Genomic DNA, 21,060 nt, shown 5'->3' with positions numbered 1-21,060 from the left:
CAAGCAGTTCATTATTTCCAGAGGCTGTAACAAGAGTTAGATTGGTAGAGGAAAAGTGTTAATAGGCATACAGGCCAGACCAAGACATGAAGGGTCTTACAATATGTGCAAATAAGTTTAAATTATGTCTTGGAAGCCATAGGGAGACACTGATGAAATTTGAAAACAGGAATAAGATCCAAAGTGTCTCAAAAAGTGCATTTTTAAAGTGCTGAAAAATAGATTAGCTTTGGGATGAGGAGAGCATCCTGGAGGCAGAGATGAAGTTAAGGAGTCTTTTATTCTAAACCAGGTAAAGGAAGAGAAGTGCCTGAATTGGGGACCTGGCCATGAAGCTACAAAGTGGACAGCATATGCAGGTGGATCAATCTGAGTAGACTGGGTTTGTTCTATCTTGGGAAATACAGACATAAATGATGTCATTCCACAAAGTCATGGTACCTGAGGCAGGCATGGGCGAGATGAGGCATTTGGATGTGTGGCTGTATGGATATGACCTGACCCTTCTTTCTTCATTTTCAGGACCCTCAATCAAAAGTTAAAATCCAGAGTGACAAGGTCATTGAAGGAGAAAATCAGATTCATTATTTACAGCTGATAATTGCTAATTTTAGTCTAAGGGCAATCAATTAATTAATCAACTGAAATGTAATTTAAATGGCTTTGCTAAATTATTAGGATATCATTGTTAATGCAAAGGCTCCATTGCATGCTGCTGGTAATCACATCATTGCCTTTAAAAAAAAAAAAGACTACATTGTTTCCAGTATTTTGAAACAAATCCTTTCATTTTGGGGGAGTTATTATATATTGCTATTATTAACTCTTATTAGGATGCCATTCAAGGCATAGGTGAATCATACAGATGTTACAGTCAGGGAAGAAAAACATAAATAGAATTTTTCTCTCAAAGCTCCTTATGTAGATCAAATGTCATAATGTCCTGGAAGTTCTTAAAAGCAAGAACTTTACAAAGAGTTACTGAGTTACCAAGTTAAGAAGCTTAAGCTTCAAGACCCATCAATTGCCTGAGGTCCCTTACAAGGAGCCCAGGCAATGTGGTCACTTGGTCTTCGGTTGTTGTAAAATTTGACCAAGTGCAATATTTTAACCACACTCGCTTAAGAATGGGCTCTTACCATCCCGGATGGCCCCTGTCACAACTGTTCTCCTGTCAAGTGGTATGGCAGCTACCGGCATTAAGGGGTGGCCTAAAGAGATGTTGACATGAATACTGAGAACAAAGAGGAGAACATAAGATGTATAATATGGCACTACAATAAGACATCAACAAAAAACTTGTTAAGAAATGACATCAGTTCAAAGAATATCTAGATTAGTTACTGGAAGAAATCTTGAAATGCCCCAAAATCTCAGAGCTTATCTGTGAATAAAGTTTGATAGACATTTTCTTCAATTTAACAAGAATCCTAGAAATGTTCATGACCTCACCAATGATGACTTGTGATAAGCTGTAATAAAAATATTAAACTATAATAAATAAAGAAAGGAATGAAAACCATGATAAAGGAATAACTAAATTATTTTTCCCACATAGAAAATAGTACAAAATTGGTGTCATATGAAGAGGTGATTTTGTGGCCAAAGAAATGTAGAAGGTGTGGGAAGTAACAAGGAGCACTGCCAGGCTATTAATGAACAAAAATATTATATTATTTTACAGATTTTTAAATTGTTGATGGCATTTGTCATCATTTTAACATTTTTAACTTGTCATGACTACTGATTACAAATAAATATTGTTTTATACCTAAGTTTGTGGTCAGATTTTGTATAAAAAAGACCCTTCGAAAATATATAAGCTTTAGGCCACACAAAACACTGCAATATTCCTCTCAAGAGCTTCAGCACCAAATAGAAAGCTAAACAGAAAATTGCTAAGTGTGCATGGTTGAGTGAACAACAGTTTGAGAACTTAGTGACTAAATTTAAAGCTAAATGAAGAAAGACATAGTGTCTTCACTCTATTGTAAGAGTAAGGCAAAGTGAATTCAGGGAAAGTAGAAGCTTAAAAACTATTTTCGTCTCAGCTCTACTAGTGCATTTTTGACTGTTTATATTTGGAAAAAAATACCTTCATAAACCACTTGGGCATGGACATCTGTCTTGACAGATACCAAGACCTTGGAGAAGGAGGAAGCTAATCTGTGTGAGACAAAAAGAAACAAAAAAAATGTTACCTTTGCTCCTGAAACTGAGGAGGAATCAAGAGAGGTGAAAAGGCTAAGGGAAGAGAAGAACAAGGGGAAAACTAGGAGAGGAGATATGTGTGGAAGAGAATTAAGAGGGAGTAAAAGGGTAGAGAGAAATTGGACTAGGTGAGAAATGACAGCAAAATTCCCCTATAATATGGAGGCTGAAGACTCCTTTAAGAATGGTGAAAACTTCTGTTCTATTTGAATAATATATTATTTGCAAAATAAAGTGTTCTATCCTTCATCTACCCAACCCAATCCTTTCCTGACTGAAATTCTAATGAATTCTTCTCTACTTAAAATGCATAGCAAAATACTTTTTATTAACTAAAAAAAAAATTGGTTGAATTTCATGTCCGGACCAGAATAGACTATTCTACAAAAAAGCAGGAATCTGGGAGAATGAAGAGGACATGAGAATACGTGAAACTTGATAATTAGTAGAAATGTTGGACTAGGCTCTGGATTTCTGCAGGCCACTGAATTGAAGGATTTGAAACTTTCTGATCAGATCTTTATAGGCAAGGAACTGTCTTGAGCATCATCAGTCTACACTGTCTTTCTCCTTGAAAGAGGAAAAACAGAGAAAGCAAGAAAGCAAGAGGTAAAAAAAAGGGAAGGTTGGGGGGTGGGTGGTAATGGATGGAAGGAAGAAGAGAAGGGAGAAGAAAGGGTGGAGAAAAAGAAGAGAAATTATTGCAGGAAGGAAAGAAAAAGAAAGAAGGTGTTCCTCTCCACACGAATTTCTCACAAGAATCTCAAACTCAACAGACTAATCTTCACCCATCTGCCACTAATTCAACTTCTAGAATCTCTACTTCAGCCCAGGGTAGCCATTGAGGGAGGATCAAAGGACAATGTATATGTTGACATGGACTTTAGAGGAAGAATGTTTGATTAAGGATGAAAATGTAATGTTTTTGAAAACAGCCCTAACTACGTATGACTTGAGCTTAATGGTGAGTGGAAAAATCAGCAACTTCCACATAAAAGACCAAAGGAGAAGAAGAGGATCCAATTTAGAAAATCGAGTGGAAGGATAAATATCTGAGTAAGATAGAGGTGTGGAGAGCACTATTGATAATGACACCGGAGTGTTCAGAGGGCACTGAAGCAAAAAAGTAGCTATGGGATATGAAGAAAGTTCATTTTTGAAAGATTACTCTGACAATGTGCTAGATGGCTCGAAATTAAGATTGCTGTTATAAGGCTTTAGTAATAGTCCAAATGGGAATGGTGAAACTTTGAAAAACAACACGGGTAGAGGAAAAAAGAGACACAGAGAAATATAACTGAGATTTGAGATATACTATAACTGAAAACCGGGACGAAGTGGTTGTGAAAATCAAATGAAGAGAAAAAGTTAGGAATTACTTTTAAATACCTGGCTTGATCAACTTTGCCAATTCTAGAACCATTCTTTGCAAAAAGAGAAAGAACAGATCAAGAAGGAAAGAAATTTGTGATGTATTACCTCAGTGATTGAAAGTCCATCCAGGGAAGCTTTCCTACTCCATAGTGACAGTCTGTAAGAATTCGTGATTTTTTAACTTAAAATCATATCCTCCCACTAGAAAATAACCCCCAGAGGGCAGCCCAGTCACCTATCCACACTTAGGAAGCAGCTAACACATTGCAGGCAAACAACAAAGGTTGTCAATGTAGTCTGATTCTAAAACTGTATTCTAAAAAACAATTCCACTGGCATAAAATTTTCTTGTTACAAACATCCACCTAATTACTTTTTTCTCCTTTCCGATTGGCTTTGGATAAATTACTGACTGCTTATCTCATTTATGTTGTATGTTAACTGCATATAACGCTACCTTACGTATCTCAAGAAATTTTGTTGAAATCCAATGGGATACTTTAAGAGCTGTAAAAAAGCAAATGAGATGTTATGAGTAGGTGAAAATAAGTTTGGATGGCAAAAAAATATGTTTATGTCTATTGTTACATTATGTCTATTGTCTATTTATGGCAAGGCCACAAGTTCATTAATCCTTTTTTATAGTGATATGTAATTCAAACTTCTGGTTTGTTTACTTTAGATCTGGAGGCATAAATTTCTTTTTTCATTTATACAGCAAGGTGGAACGGTGAGTACAATTACAGTAAAATGTGTGTTGATTTCCACAGTTTCTAGAAACTGGAATTTCTGATATGCCCCAGTTCAGAAATTTTTAATTCACAGTATTTCACATTAATGTTGGCCTTGCTTTAGGCTTTTTGTCTTAAGACATCTGATGACTTTAGGAAAAAGTTAGCTCTCTAGCTTTCTGAGGTACTCATTCATAGCACTGAGAATGGAGAGCAATGGAAATAGCAGAATTGAGACCTACCTAGAGGCAACATATCTTAATTTTGTAATGCCAGAAATGCTTGCCTGTCTGGCTGCCTTTCTTACTTATTGCCCTACAGCAAATTTTCAAGGTACTTTTTTCTGCAGATCATGCACACTTGTGCATAAGCAAATGGAATTTGTCTCAACTGATCTGGGAACATGAAACCGAATTATACTTTGAATTACTTTTTGAGAATGGTGATATGCTCTGATATGCAAAGAAATACATATATATAACTACATAATAATGGATTCTATAGAAGATTTTGAAGTTTAAAAGGCTCTTTTATATGTAACATCTCATTACAGGCTCAAAACAAGCTTTTGAGTTAAGCCTGGCTGAAACTGTGTTTCCTTTCAAGAGACTTACATAAGATAACTTCAATGCATAGTAAAGGACAAACACAGAATAAACCATTGTCACTAAATGTGTTTGGGACTGAGTAAAATCTGTCAACAAACAATTCTGTTAAAGCATTGACAGAGTCCCGAGGAGTGATGTGAATACTGAAATCAGGGTGGGTGACTTTATGATGCATAACACAATATTATGCCACGGTATTGATGCATTTGTGATTACTGTTAATTGTCTGTCTTTTGTATCTTTCATCCCTTCAGGCTTACAACAAATAAGACATCTGCAGTGAATGCAAAAATGTTGCACACTCTGGTGTTAAAAAATAGTGTATCAGAACTAAACAAATCTGGATATAAACCTCCATGCTATCACTTAACTAGCTTCATGTCCTTTGGAAAAGTTACCTCCTCCTTCTGAGGTTCCATTCCTTCATTGTTAAAATGATAACAGCAACGCTTTCATCCTAGCCTGGTTATGAGAATTAAGTGAAGTCATGAAGAAAGTTGCAAACACCAGATTAAGAAATGTTCTCCTTTCTCTCTGCTCCCCTCACTCCAGAAAGCAGCAGGGATGAAACTCACATGGCATTCTGAGTGCACATCTAGCATTTCTTCCCCCATAGCACACTCATCAAATTATGCAACTCTCTCATATATGGAAAATCCCAAACAGTGCAAATTTCAAGGAGAAACTGTGCAGTATAGGACTAAAAATATCATTTACACCATTTGATTAACAATAATATTCCAGGTGAATTGCCAAAAAACCTGTATTGTGCTGTGTCTGCAAAACCACCGCCTCTCTGAGCCTGTATGGAATGATAGGGAAGCAATTCATTGGGATAATTCATCTAGATCAGTTTTCTTTTCAAGAAAGCAATGGGTTAATATTTTTGACTTTGTACGATATAATTCAATGATTAGTTAAATTTTAATACAGCAAATGTGTCAATCTTGGCCATTTCAACTGGCTTTATGTGAAACAGTCAACAATATTCCATAACAAGTGTTACCCATTGATATCTGATATTTGGATATAAATGGATAAATAACAATAGCTATTTTTATACAATAGGTTAAAGACATTTGTTTTTGGGAAAAGGCAAAAACATTGAATAATATCTGAAACTATGAGATCATTTTACATATTTAAGAATATTACAAAATTGAGGCAGTTCACGCTCTCTATGGTTCTAATATGCAAACATTTCAGTTAACAAAAGTTTAGTCAAATAATGTCAGTCCCCAGAAACACAGTTCAAATTTCACTTACCCCCGTATATTAATAGTGAGTATTTGGATAAAGTACGAACTTCAACGATACAGCTCTTTAGTTCACAAATCACTATACAAATGACAGATGCACATAGTGATGATTGACCAATCACATCACTTCTTTTAAAGTCTGTTGGTCACTACATGTCTGTCATCCAGTTCACACACAGAGAGCAAAGCGTATAGTCGTGTTGCCTCCTTGTCCCACGCATAAGCCCATGTGACACTTTACAAATGAAAGAGGCACTCGGCAAACAAAGATGAAAGTGCAGCAAAAAAATGAAAAGTGATAATGATGGAAATGAAATTTGAGTTGAAGATACGTGGAATTTATAGAAGAAATAGCCGACTGTGGGAATGTTGACACTGCTGACCTTCCAGAGACTCTAGATTTGTAGCTGGAGGAACTCAGTGAAGGCCAACTCATCGATGTAAATGAGGAAAGTGGTTGTAACACAAAACAAGATGTCCTAGGGAAAGTGATAAAGTGATAACGTAAAAGAAGAAAAACAAAAACACTTGGAAATGTTTCATGAAATTGAAAGTTCAAGGGGTTAAATACTAGAAGTGGATTCAAACTTAGGAAAGAATATGACGCTTTGCCAATGCATAGGCAAGAAACTTCCTCTCTATCGTAAGCTATACAACAAGACAAACAATGTTCAAGCTACTCTTAATAAGGTTTTTTATTTTAACAAAAGAAATAAAAAATCTTTAAATTTCAGTTTCTAATGTTTTAAATTATAGTGTATAAAAATATTTGTTTTACTATTTTTTTCATTTTCTTATACATTTATAACTGTCAGTAAGTGAATTTTTAATGTTTTGACAAAAAGCTTTAAAAGTCATGGAATAATAAGAATATTTCCCTTTGTTTTTTGGGATCCCTTTGTATGATTTCAGGGGCTTGGGCTATTACTGTGCCAAGCGAGAACTGCTGTAATTAAAACATTAAGAAGCATAAAAAGGAAGCTGTGCCTTGGTTTCACTGTTTAAATGAAAGAGATGACTAACGCTAGGGAACATTTTTTTAATTCTAGGGGTCGTGAAAAATCCAAATATATGCTTGGCTAATTTCACATGTTTTCATTTTCTCGTGGTTATCAAATGGTTTAATAGAGGCAGGGATTCAAACGCAATTTTTCTTTTATCTAAAATAATTATGGCCTTAGAATTAGAGTAATAAACAAGTCTTTTATTTGTGAATATGGCCTTTCTATTTCAATGCTCCTGGCAGCCAGAGATGAACCTTTTAGCAGCACACGTGTCCATGAGCGAAGTTGAACACATCAGGAGCTGAAAGCCGAGACAAATAGGCTGACTAGTTTTGAAGGTTCAAGCCCTATCACAGAACCTACTGATCTGGAGTATTTTCTTCTCTTTACTCCACGTCCATAGGTTTAATTTTTTACTTAAATGCTATGAAAATAACGGATGTGATGAACCACATTCCTGGGTGTCTCTGTGGTTTCGTTTTGACTTTCCAGTTCTCACTTTCCCTGCTTCTGCCATCTCATGACTACATGTTCCCATCCTGGTTTTCTGATTTTCCAAGATTCAATGAAGTGCCCTTACTCCTTTATTAAAAGTCATGTGAAGGGGCCAACCTCATGGCCGAGTGGTTGGTGTTCTGTGCCCTCTGCTTCAGCAGCCTGGGTTTGCAGGTTTGGATCCTGGGTGCTGACCTGCTCCACTTGTCAGCCATGCTGTGGAGGCATCCCACATACAAAGTAGAGGAAGATTGGCACAGATGTTACCTCAGGGCTAATCTTTCTCAAAGCAAAAAGAAAAAGAGGAAAATTGGCAATGGATGTTAGCTCAGGGCAGATCTTCCTCCCCTACAAAGAAAGGTCATGTCAAAACAAGGGAAGAGAAAGAGGTTAAATTCCACATGATTTTTTAACAGTAATATTCAAGAAATATATTTGACCAATACCGTAAGGCTTCCAAAAGATACTCAGAGGTAATTTGATTTAAGGTAGAGTTCTCATGTTTTGAGTAGGGGTAGAGCCAGACAAGTGCTGTTTGGTGACTGTTGCTATGACTTGTATAAGTTGAGGTAGGGTGATTAAGTGACAACTCCCAAATTTAAGTGGCGTAACACATTAAAGTTTGCTTTTCACTGAATTTAGATTCTAATGGATCCAGGTTGAGTGAGAGAGGTTGGAAGAAGTTCTGCAACATGTAGTCATTGAGAGCCTTAGGCCCATGGATCCTGGGGCTCACTGTCATGTGTAATCAGATGCTGGAGCAAAAAAAGAGAAGGCACACCTGCTTTTCACTGTCCTGGCCTGAAGGTGACCCACCTCAAAATTTTATCAATATTTTTCTGATATAATAAAGTCCCAACCTTCCATTGAGGTCTATACTTTAATGTCTAGATTTTATGCAGACATTTTTCTTCTATGAAATATCACTTGTGTTCCATTACATTTGGATTCATGCCAGTCTCCCCCGGATTGAACATCATTTTTGAACTGAAGGAGATCTTATTCATCTTTATTTTCCCATGTCATATATATTTTTATCTAGTACATAGTGGGTACTCAAGAAATATTTGTGACTTCAATGAATGAATTTTGATTAATTTAAATTTTGGCACATGAAACCTCACAACACAGTGCATAAATAAGGACTTAGCACAGTCTGACATGTCAAATGCCTGATACTGCTTTGAGATGACTATAGATCCTAAAGTTCTGCCTTAGATCAAATGAGCCATTCTTTCTGTCTGGGGAGGAAAGCCAGCCTGGACGTTAACATTTGGGAAATTTGGTGCACTTTACAGTCTGCCTTCTTTAAAGAGTTTTAACCTGCATCCTACAGCTCTTTCTTAGTGCCTTTCCTTGGTTGTTTTCTCTATCAGTCCATTCTCTGTTTCCTTCAGGCTTGGAAAGGTTATGTATCCACTTGAGTAGAATGCTAATCTTGATGTTCTTGAGGTCCCCAAAGCCAGACGGTATAAATGTTTGCACATTTTCTTAAATCAGAGTATTTAGCCAATTGACTGTGGCATCTGCCTTGGATATGGTAAATTCCCTCTGGTTAGCAATAGCTTCTGCAATTTTTGTAAAAGCCAAGGTAGTCTCTTCATCTAGCATTGCATTATGTCCACAAAACATCCATCATGGATAGCTTTGGACTGAAACTACTTTTCCTTCTAATTTATCAACTAACTAAAATGTGCACATGAGCCAGAAACTCTTAATAACATAAGATGGTTCTTAAAAAGAATTACTCAATAATGATAAATTACAATATTATAATACATTGTCCTAAAGCTAGAACTTTTTATTAGAAAAACAAGGTGATTCAGCCAAGTTAGTCAGTAATGATGTTCTCATTTATTGTCAAGTGTCAATTTCCTTTGCAGGAGTAATTGTTATTTTTTTTGCTGCTGATTCAAAGCCCTTTAAAACTCACCAACACAGTGAAGCATTGTTTAATTAACTCCATCTCACCTTGACCACCTCTCTGCATCCCTATACTTGTTATTATTTAAGCGTCTTCTTTACTTACTGGAAATATTTTGCAATCATTTCTAATATAAGACAATGTAATGCAACACCACATGATTTGACATCTCACATATGTTAGTTTGGCTGTCACTTATTATGCACCTAGCGCTGTTAGGTGCATTATATAAATTATATAATTCCATCATCATAACAAATTGGTATTATTATTATTGCTATTTTATATGTAAGAACACTGATTTTTAGAAAGTTGACTATTTATAGCATAATCTTCAAGGTGGCTTGATAAACACGTATATTCCAGGAAAACACATAGGAACTACTAGACCATAAGATCTCAAAATAGGGGTTAGGAATCTGAATTTTTTCTAGCATATTGGGTGGTTCATAGCCATTCTGAAAATTGAGAACCACTAAAATACAGCAAGTTTGTCTGTTGATTTCTTCAACTAGACTGAAAGTTTCTAAAAGTAAAAATACATTCACTTTTATCTGTTCCCAACCTCTTAACCTCTTAGTTACGACCTATGATTGTTTTACACTATCACACAACTGTTTGTAGAGAAAGGGTATGGGCTTTGGTGTGAAAAAAATAAAAATTTCTCTTAATTTCTCCAAGCTCCAGTAAATGGGAATCATCAGGTCTACTGCATGCTCCTGTTGAAAGGACCAACGAAATAATGTGTCACTCAAAGTTACTTGGCAATTATGTTCCATTCATTGACTACTTAGAGGAAAATAGATTCCTGACCTTATTAGAGAAAAAAACAATGCCTATAGTTAGGTCCATGTAATCAACTGTGGGGCATATCACATATAAATCATTTCCCACAGAATTTTCAACGTCCTTTTAAAGATCAATTGTGCTAAGGAGAAATGAATTACATGATCGGCAATCAATTCCACAATCTCTAGTCAATGAGTCTCAGTACAGGGGTGAGTAATTTATGGGGATGATGGAGGGAAGAACTGGAATGCCCTATTTGACCCTCCTGCCCTAGGCCAAACACCATAGACAAAAGATAGAAAACTTTGAATTGTTCTCTGAAAAGTTGTTCTTATTAGCAGAGTGGTTCTATAATGTATGTACATTGGAATCACCTGCACAGCTTTAAAACCCACAGATGCCTGGGCCTCAACCCCAGACATTCTGATTTAATTAGCATGGAATTCAGCCTGGGCATGGAGATTTTTATAAGTTCCCCAGGGATGATAATGTGCCTCTAAGCTTGGAAACCACTGTTGAGGGATTTTCTCTTCCTTGCTGTATTTTAGTTTCAGCCAAGAGACAAAGCCAATCCTATTCACTCACAATACTTTTCAACATTGAGCAGACACCGAGTGTAGGAGAAAGGTGTGTTCTCACCATCACTGACCTCATTGAGCTCCGCTGGGCTCAGCTAGTTTTCTGGGGCCTTTACTTCTTGTAGCTACCTCCCTTTGAGTTATCTGCCTAAGAGCAACACTACTTATACTCTTTTCCTGCTGATTTTTTTTTCAGTCACTTGAATGAGTGAATAAATGAGACACTTAAGCCAGGAAAAAATGTCTGATGCTGGACTGATAGCACTGAAGCTGCATACCCATATCCTCCCTCCCTATCCTGGATGGACCTTGCCCTGACCGACTAAGAGCTCCTTTGCCTATCCCACCAAATGAAGCGGCAAATCCCTCTCCTGATGCAGTCTGCTAATGGTACTTCAAAAAGGAGATGAATTTTAAAAAAAATCATTAGGAGTCTGGTATGAAAGCTTAACACAGTGGTTCTCAAGCCTTCCTGCACTTTGCTGTCACCCAGGGAGCTTAGAACACTGCTTATGCCAAGGCCTCACCTCCACAGGTTCCAATTTAATTGGTCTGAACATGGTGGTTTTTACAAGCTTTTCAGGTTATTCCAATGTGGAGCCAAGTTTAAGAACCACTGCTCTAACAAGAAAATAGCTTAACATACTTAAAGAGATTTGGTTTAGCAAAATTATCATTATGGTAGGAGGAGGCCTGAGACAACTGATGAGAAACATGAGTATTTAGGGGGAGGAAAGAATGTTGCCAGAAAATGGTATAGCCCAACCTGGGCAAAGAATATGAGAGTGACTGAGAAGAGAAAACAAAAGCTAGATAGAAAAAGACATTTCAGACAGTATAGGATACTCTAGTTTGAAGATGTGTACTTTATGGGGTGCTGGGAAGGTCCCAGACAGATGCCCTTCCCACTCAACACCCAAATTCACCAAATTAGGAATTATTCTTTCTAAAGGATGACATGACTATTAAAATAAAGATGATTTGGGGAGGATAGTGCCTTCAACTGTTATTATTCTTTTACACTTCTTTATGAATGAGGACTTTTAAGACCTAGGGAGGCTGTGGGGAAAGGCAGAAGAAGAGAACCCACTGGCCAGTCAAGGGTGAAGTCACTTCTTCATTTTGAGGAAGGGGAATAATTTAGACAAAGAGGTCTAAAATTTTAGTTGAAAACACACACCGTCACACACATTCACATAAAACACAAACTTTAAAACCTGGATGTATGTCTGACATCGACCATACCACCTGCCTGAACTTAGGCAATTTGTTTAACTGTCCTCAGTGTAAATTTTATCTATAAAACATAGGTCCTAGTAAAATAACTCATAATCTTGTTGAAAGAAACAAATGATGTCAATGACACAGAAATGCTTTGCTTAGAATAGCTCATAGTAAGTTTCAGCAAACTGTCTAAATCAAAACTACAAATACTTTTAATTATTCAATAAAATTCTGTTTCTAAAGTAGCTTTTGATCACTTTCAAGCTCTTTACTAGTTTATTTTCTTCATAAAATTCATTATTAGTTATTACGTGTTTAAGTCCCTTTGTAGTTCTTTTTATTCATGAAATATATGGAGAAACAAAAAAGGTAACTCTTTGCTTAAACAGAGAACTCTTTCTTCCTCACAAGAAAGTTATGACTTGACATGAGCTTCAAATGTGTTCACACTATTGGGCCCATGACTTGAGGTGAAAAGCTGCTAATTCTATCAGGGAAACACAGCTTTGTTTTCTTCCACATGGTGCCTGCCCTAACAATTATTGGAAAGTAAGCCCAGTCGCTCTTTGAATCTGTTCCCCAAAACTTGTCCATCTAACTCTTCATCTTTGCCTTGAATCTCTCTCCAATTCTTTGGGTGCCTTAAGCTTATCCAGTTCCCACAGGTCTGTGCCCAAGCTGGCTGCTGTGTGAGTCCCAGAGAGTGTCAGCTGAGATAAAAAAGATTCTATCCCTTTACAGGCATCTCAATGTCATGAAGTGCTCTAAAAGACGTCCTCGATTAGAAATCACAGGACATTTAATGGTGGAACCTGAGAGTCTATTGCAAAATGTTGGGGAAACATTTGGGGAGACAGAGGCTTTGCTACATGCTCCTAAAGTATACTCACAAAAGCAATTTGAGTTTCCTCTATGGAGCTACTGCTGGTCCTTTTATGCTGTGTCTCTAGTTCTCCTGATCAATTCTAACATTCACGTCTCTCTTTCTAACTTGGTATCTTAATTATTCTAGAATGTGCCTAGCCATGTGAAAAGAAAAATTTCGACTATGGCCTAGCTAATCTGCTTGAGAATGGAGGGGTTTTCAGGAAGACAGAAAGTTTTAAAGGAGTTAATCTAAGACAGTATATCACCAAGGAAAGCCTTGCAGACACATCATAGGCCAAACCCAAAGCTTTGTGTCCACGGAAAGCTTAATGCACACAGAACAATGAGTCACTCTCTTTGTTTAGGTATACACACAAAAGCTCTGTAACCCTTAATAATCAATCAACTTGGTGACAAAATTCCGAATGAAATAGTTATCAGCCAATGATTCTAATAACAGTGAAGACACAGAGGGTTTGTAATGTCAATGGCATTGCTATAAATGTTTTGCATATACTAACTTATTTTGTCTTGGCATGGATTTTATGAAATGAATAGTAGCATTTTTCTTCTATTTACATATGAGGAAACATATGTAAACAGAGAGGCTAAGTAACTTGTCCAACGTCACAGAGCTAGAAAGTGGGAAAAGTAGTACTTTAACCTAGGCAGCTGAACCTGTGCTTTTTATAAATTAGTATGATTGCCCCCAATTCTAATAAGCTATATGTGTTTGAATGTATAAATAGAAGCTGTAATGTTTCAAGCATATTATATAATTAAGTAAAATTAAATTCAAAGCATGTGAATTTCTATAGGTTTGATTAAAATCAAATCAGGCATTTGAAATATTTTTTGTAGCAGGGTTGTTATATACATGAAAAATTTTTGATAAATTGACTAAAAATGTCACATTACAAGCCTTTATATTGGTGCATCCACTGTCAAAGTGATGTCCTAGTTACTAACTGATCTAGTTATCATAAAAAGTATATGGGCAAAAGAGAATCTGGAGAAAGAGACACATGGTATTTTTCTGTGCCTCATGGATACACAGCTACCGTAGGATTTGTCCATCTAACGATCAGCTCCTATGGGAAGAGGCCAGGATTTCAATGTGAGAATTAAAACCTTTAACCTAAGTCCAAGGGAAGGACCCTAGCTTAGACTCCAGAGTGTAGGTTAGTCCTCAGAAGGAGCCATTTTCAGCTCCAGGATACTTACCCAAACAACTCAGCAACAGTGATCAACAAACAAAATAGAATTCGTTTGGGTTGAACTAAGTTGTTATATTAATATGCAATTATCTAAACTTACTAAGAGAATAGGTCTTCATTTTATTCAATTCTAGTGCTTAGAATGGTGACACCTTGCTTAAACAGAAGCCAATCATAAGCATATCTAGCTGTCTGGAGCAATGAAAATTCTGAAAAACAAAAACATAATCTTCCAAGCAGCCAAAATGATATCTAGGTACTAAAGTGCCATTGCAGATTTGGTAAGGCCTTTGATCAGATTCAATTGAATTTCATCAACATTAACACAATGAGTTTTCTGCCTGTGTGTTACTGTATTGCACGAAGACAGCAGAAGGATTTCATCAAAAGTGACTTTACAAAATCAGAGATTATGTTTGAAATGGTACAATTAAAATAATAAGTTATATGGTAAGCAGAATAATGACCCCCCCAAGACATCCATGCCCTCCTCCCTAGAAACTGTGAATATATTACTGACATGGCAAAGTAAAATTAAGGCAGAAGATAGAATTAAGGTTGCAAATTAGCTAATCATGAATCATCTAGGTGGGCCCAATGTAATCACTAGAGTCCTTGAGTGGGCGATTCCTTAAAAGATCTTAAGGGAGAGAGAGGAGAATCAGGAATTCAGAGAGTAAGAAAGAGATTTGCTGGCTTTGAAGATGGAGGGGTCTATGAACCATGATTGTGGACCGTCTCTAGAAGATGGGAAAAGAAAGGCAGATTGTCCCTGAGCTAACATCTGTTGCCAATCTCCCCGAGCCTCCAGAAAGGAATGCAGACCGTCCAGCACTTTAATTTTTAGTCCAGTGAGATCCATTTCAGACTTTTGACCTCCAGAACTGTGAAGTCAGAAACTTGAGGTAATTTACAGCAGTGATAGGAAGTTAATACAGGTTATTTGGTTTCTGGAAGATTCAGTTTGGGGGACTTAACAGTGGACCCCCCAAAAGAGGCAACTATCATTTGAAGATTGACTGTTGTGCCATTTATTATTCTGTTTGTGCTCAGCTCCACTCTCTCACCCTTTCTCTGGCCCATTCAGTGGGGCAAAGTGGTAACCCTGCATGTTTAATTTCCCAGGTTGCTGTGAGACCTGGTTTCCTGCCAGTCCAACGAATGAAGCAGTAGTGAGAGTTTGCTAGTGACAGAAGGAGGAAAGGAAAAGCAGGAGCATCTCTGCCCATCTCTCTTTGCCTTGGTTGGTATCTCTGGAGGTGACTCAGGTCTTCTTTGTGCTTCAGGTACAACTATAAGGGATGCTTGGCAGCTTGATCCATCTCACATTGGATGTCCTTTGCCTTGGTTTTAGCCTCTGCTAGATGGCCTCGGGTTCTTAGTTCCAGAAATACATTCTCTCCATTGTCCCGTAGTACTTTCAGCTGTTGCTTACCATTGAGGAACCTGGTTCTCACCTGATAGGCTTCTCAGCTTTCCTATCACCTGTGTAACCAAATACTTTGATTAAATTCCCTCTGTTTGACTGTTAGCTCAGTGCAAATCTTCCTCAAACCAAAAGAGAAAGATTGGCAACAGATGTTAGCTCAGGGCGAATCTTCCTCAGCAAAACAAACAAAAAAAATTACCTCTGCTTGAAGTATCCAGGGAGCTTTTGTTTTCCTAACTGTAACCTGTCATGGAAAATAAGCTCCCAAGCAGTATGAAGTTTCTTAAGTAATTCAAGATATAATACCCGTGGTTCTTGGTGAGGAAGATTATCTTTTGAATGACTATCAGAAATAGGATTCATGGACAAGGAAAAAAATCTGGGAACAGTATCCTGTATATCGTGATAAAGATGAAGTTGATGATGATAGTGCTGCTGCCACTGTTGCTCATTATGGCAATGACAACAACATCGACAGTGATGAAAGAATTGTAGAAGTAGCAAATTACTATTGAATAGATGGATTTTTTTGTTCTTGTTTTTGTGGTGAGGCAGATTGTCCCTGAGCTAACATCTGTTGCTGATCTTCCTCTTTTGGTTTGAGGAAGACTGTCCCTGAGCTAACATCTGTGCAATCTTCCTCTATTTTGTATGTAGGACATGGCCACAGCATGGCTTAATGAGCGGTGTGTAGGTCCATGCCAGGGATCTGAACCCACGAACCCTGGGCAGCTGAAGTGGAGTGCAGGAACTTAACCACTGCATGACCTGCCTGGCCCCTTGATGGAGGTTTTGCACTCAGCCTTTGTTATCAAAACCAGTGGTATCTGAGTAGGTGATCTGCCACTTAGTAGCTGCGACATTTAAATGAGCACTTCACTTCTCTGTCTTGGTTGTTTCATCTGTAATGTGAGAATAATATATACTTACAGATTTGGGGAGGATATTAAATAAGATATACAGAAAAAGCTGATGATTTGGCACATAAGAAGCACTTAATAAATGGTAGCAATCAGGCTGATGATTTATATCGAACTCCAGTATTAGTAAAGAAAGAGTCTGTCTTGCCTACAGATGAACACTTGCTTTTTAAAAAACTGAAGTCCTCTAACATTTGTCTAGCATTCACCTTTTTACAGTTCTTTTTATTTATACTCTTAATGCACTGTTTGCCTAGCATAAGGAACTCCAAATATTGCTTCTTCCTTGTTCTTCGGTTGCCCTGCTCCATCTGCCTGATGGATTTCACTTTGCAAATCCAGACCCTAGACTCCTCATGCCTCCTGCCACCACACTCTCAATACCAAGCTCTGTCTACCTGTTTGGACGTTTCCCAGTTATTTGCTGCTGGGCGGCACCTATGCCAAGGAAACCCTTTCTACCTGATTTAACCCTTCTGTGCTGAGCTACAGAAGAAGATACAACAGGAGCCACTTGGCATATTATTTGTTGGGCTCTTAAGTGCTTGAGGACAGTGATAATATTCTGCTTTTAGCATAAAAAGAAAGACACTTCCCCTAGACACTGGAGACTACTGAACAAATTGTTGTTCCCCTTGTTCTGTGAAACAATGACTAAAGCCATTTTCTGAAAATGAGTATTGTTAATCATTGGATCATTAACCTTTACAATGTCAATGTGTTCTCCATATCAAATCAGTTAAATGATTGCCGGAGGTAACAGTTAAGGGAACATTTCACATAGATGAACATATTAATGCTTTATTTAGTTCTAAATGCACTGTGAAGGATTCAGGTGAGAGCTAATCTATGTTAGGAAAGCAAAATACCTGAAAGAACAATCTCACAGCAAGAAGTAGAAATTTGACAGATAAAATGTAGCCTGCCTGCTAATGTTTCACATTTCTTTCTTCCCTACTTTTCATTCTATCTCACATTTTACTTTCTTACTTCCTTTCAGTAGAGAAACCAACTCGCATACAAGTAGAGAAAGAAAGGATCACTGTGTGTGTGCTGTGTGTGTTTACATGTGTGTACACATACCCTGGAGCCCACTCATGTGAGGGGCATCTCCCCCATTCTAAATGAAAGCAATTTGTCTTCTCACACCTGCCACTTGTACAAGGCACCACTGGTTTCCTAGCTCAGGATCACATTTTACACACTCTTTTCCTTGTTCCAATGCTCTGCTCGTTCAGATCACGTTGGAGTTCATGAGTTATAAGCTTAAGAAAGATTTTGTCTTATAAGAGCAAGTCATTTCTTGGATTAAGTCCTTACGTTTACATTTTCAGCAGAAGAATTTGTGAAGTAACTTCTGTAAATTTTCATGTAGCTTCCTAAAAGCATCCAGGTTGAAAATCAATTAATATTAATAATACATGTTTACTTAGAAGTCTATGGCTAGCTTTCTATCAGTGTATGAGCAGTATATTAGAAGTCAGTCAAATATATATGCTATACCTGCTCTGAATGTTGAGAAACACACCCTATAGTAGCAAACCAGACACATTCACAGAAGAAAAGTAGTGAAAATTCTGACAATGTTGAGTTAAGAAATACCATGCAGGGTAAGTTCTCAAATCTAGAGTAGAAGGTCTTAACATGTCTGCATGTTAGACACTCCTACATGGATTTAATAAGATTATGAACTTTCCTGTCTCCTAAGAAAGCAAAGTAAAAGAAAACAAAACGATCTTTTAGAAGGAATAACTTGAATCAAATCTCACTGTATAATGGTAAATCATTTGCGCACTTCCGTGTTTTAACCAATACTAGTAACAAACTACTGCGGCATGCCTCCAAACTGTTCTTGACACTCTGCATGTCTAAGATTTTCAATGATAATTTCTGCTCCAGGACCTATTAAACACAGAGACTTTGAGGACTTGGATCATTGAGTGAAGCTTCTGAGATTTGATACTTCAGGATTCAATCATCAAAGCCTTTCACTTTGTGAATACTATCAATCAACTCCAATTTCTCCTGCCACATCCACATCATTGACGTTAAGCTGCTTCTATGCAATGTGAGATCCACCAGTCAGCTTCCTCAAGCAGATGGAAGTGGCTGTCAAACCAATTACTCCAAGCTGTGTAGACAAGACAACTTGGCTGATTCTATTAACATTTCACTCTTCAAAATACAATGCTGGTGTTAGGAGGACAAAGGCATTGATTACGTCTTGGTTTGAATACCCCCTAATACAAGAATACTTCCAGCCATGTGGCTGAGTGGACAATTTGTCTTCAGTTCACATCACTTCCTATTTTACAACCTATCGGCCTCCTGTGGGGATACCTGGGGCTCCTATTCTAGTATTCCTCTAAAATCTGATTTCACAATTAATTCTCTTTACAAAAAAGTCAAAATTATATTGATCAATATGCATACTAATGCATATACACAACCGAAAACCCTTAGTATGAATTCTGCCTGATGTGTTTTAATAAATGCCTTAATTTTTAATATTCTGCCTCAGAAACTAGAGCGGAAGAAGTATTTCAGAGGATTGAGAAGTCTGCCTGATAGCTCTGAAATCATCCGTGCAGACAGTAGCTGATTTCACCTACCTTTACAACCTCCCAAGCCAGAAGGTTTATGTGATCTTGTTTATCATTCAGAACATTTCCTCATTTGAGCCTCTGCAGAGCTCTAAACTTAGGAGTGCAAGTAGACCTGTGGCGAAGAAAAACAAAGAAAGTCTTGGAAAAATTATATGACTTGTCAATGTCTGCATATCTAGCTAGAGACCAACCTGGGACTGGAATTCAGACATCACAGCCTCTAGCCCAGATTTGTTTTAATTATTTCAAACCTTTCACATCACTTTGAGAATAAGTTAGAATACAAACTTGCTCATATAACTATGCCCTTAAGTAAGGTGATCATATGTCTCAGTTTGCCCAGGACAGTCCAATTTATGTCATTGTCTAGAGTAATTATTAACAGCACTCCTTTTCACTCTCCAAAGTGTCAGTGTTTGGCGGTTAAAGTACAGGATTGCCTTGACTTGAAGATTTTAAGAGATTTCTCAAAGAGAATGAGGTCTAAGTTTTTTAAAAGAATTCATACCATAATATTTTCATCAAACTTTTATCTACTGCAAGACCTGCCTTTTATTTATTCCCACAATCTTTGATCTCAGATTTCCTTACAAATCCTGAGTGTTACACTAGCCATTTTGGACTTGGGAATGTGCAGCTGTGATAAACTCATATCTGTGCCCTCCTTTTGTTCTGGCCTTGTAGTTCTGGTATTTTGCCTGCCTGTCTCTCCTGTCTTTGAAACTCTTGTCCTTCCCAGGGTTTGACTTTCCTTCTTATATCTCAATACTAATAGCTAGGAACATTGTTTTGTCTATTATGAAGGCAGTTAGCATGCTGTTCTATTTTTCTGAATCTTAATACTATTAGGAAAACTTCCAAATCCTCTGAAATGCTCTAACATTTTCTGTAGGTATGGCCTCAATTCTGAAGCTTCATTATTTGGCTTGATGAGATTAATAGTCCATGAGATTGACCTTCCCAATGAGTTTCTACATGCAGTAACTGAGGGGTTTGCATGCCTAAATATTTGTGATCAAAACGCTGCTGGAGCTTTCCAGTTGGACTCTATTGGTCCCTCTGGCAACTAGGAAAGGTACCAATTATTGAAAACCCCATGTCCATAGCCAGAACTGTGACCTCATCACTCTACACTTCTCACCATATTCTCCATGATCTGGAGGTTACTTTCTTGGTCAGTTTTAGGAGGACCTTGGAAGTAAGTAAATCTGTGATATCTGAAGCTCTACTGCTTGAACTCAAGCTGTACCTCCACTATTAACTAACTAGTTAGTCCTTAATGCACTACTGAATCTTGCTTTGCCCTGGTTTCCTTATCTGTAAAATGAAGATTTTTATAATATCCAAGCCATAGGGTTATTGTGAGGATTTAACGAGTAACAGTATGTGAAACCCCCAGTGCTTCCTAGTAACACTGTTAATATTTCAGTCTAGAAGGATCAGCTTGTTTAAAAGTAGCCACCATTCTGTGAGTACTGATCGAACAATATATTTGCTTTCAGGGGAAGTTCAGTACATGACCAAGGTTAATGTAGCATGAGCCCTGCTTCTTGAAATAACCATTCTCTCTGCTTTTAGTAGTCACATGTTCTTGCTGCCTATAGAGAAACACATATAACTGAAAGAGAAGAGGTCAAAGGAGAAGAGGCTAAATTTGTATTGCAGGAGAAGTGGCCACTATTTGATGCTCCTCTCTCACTGAAGAAACTAGGAAGACTGAGTCAGCTTGCATGGGTCTGCAGATTAAAACTGGAGGAGACAGTGTCTATTACCAGAAGCAAAGCACCAAAAACATGAGACTGTGAGGAACCAAGAGGAGAATGA

Source organism: Equus przewalskii, chromosome 14 (assembly GCF_037783145.1).
Source record: "Equus przewalskii isolate Varuska chromosome 14, EquPr2, whole genome shotgun sequence".
Classification (NCBI taxonomy): Eukaryota; Metazoa; Chordata; class Mammalia; order Perissodactyla; family Equidae; genus Equus; species Equus przewalskii.
Note: the sequence above shows the minus strand (reverse complement) of the source record.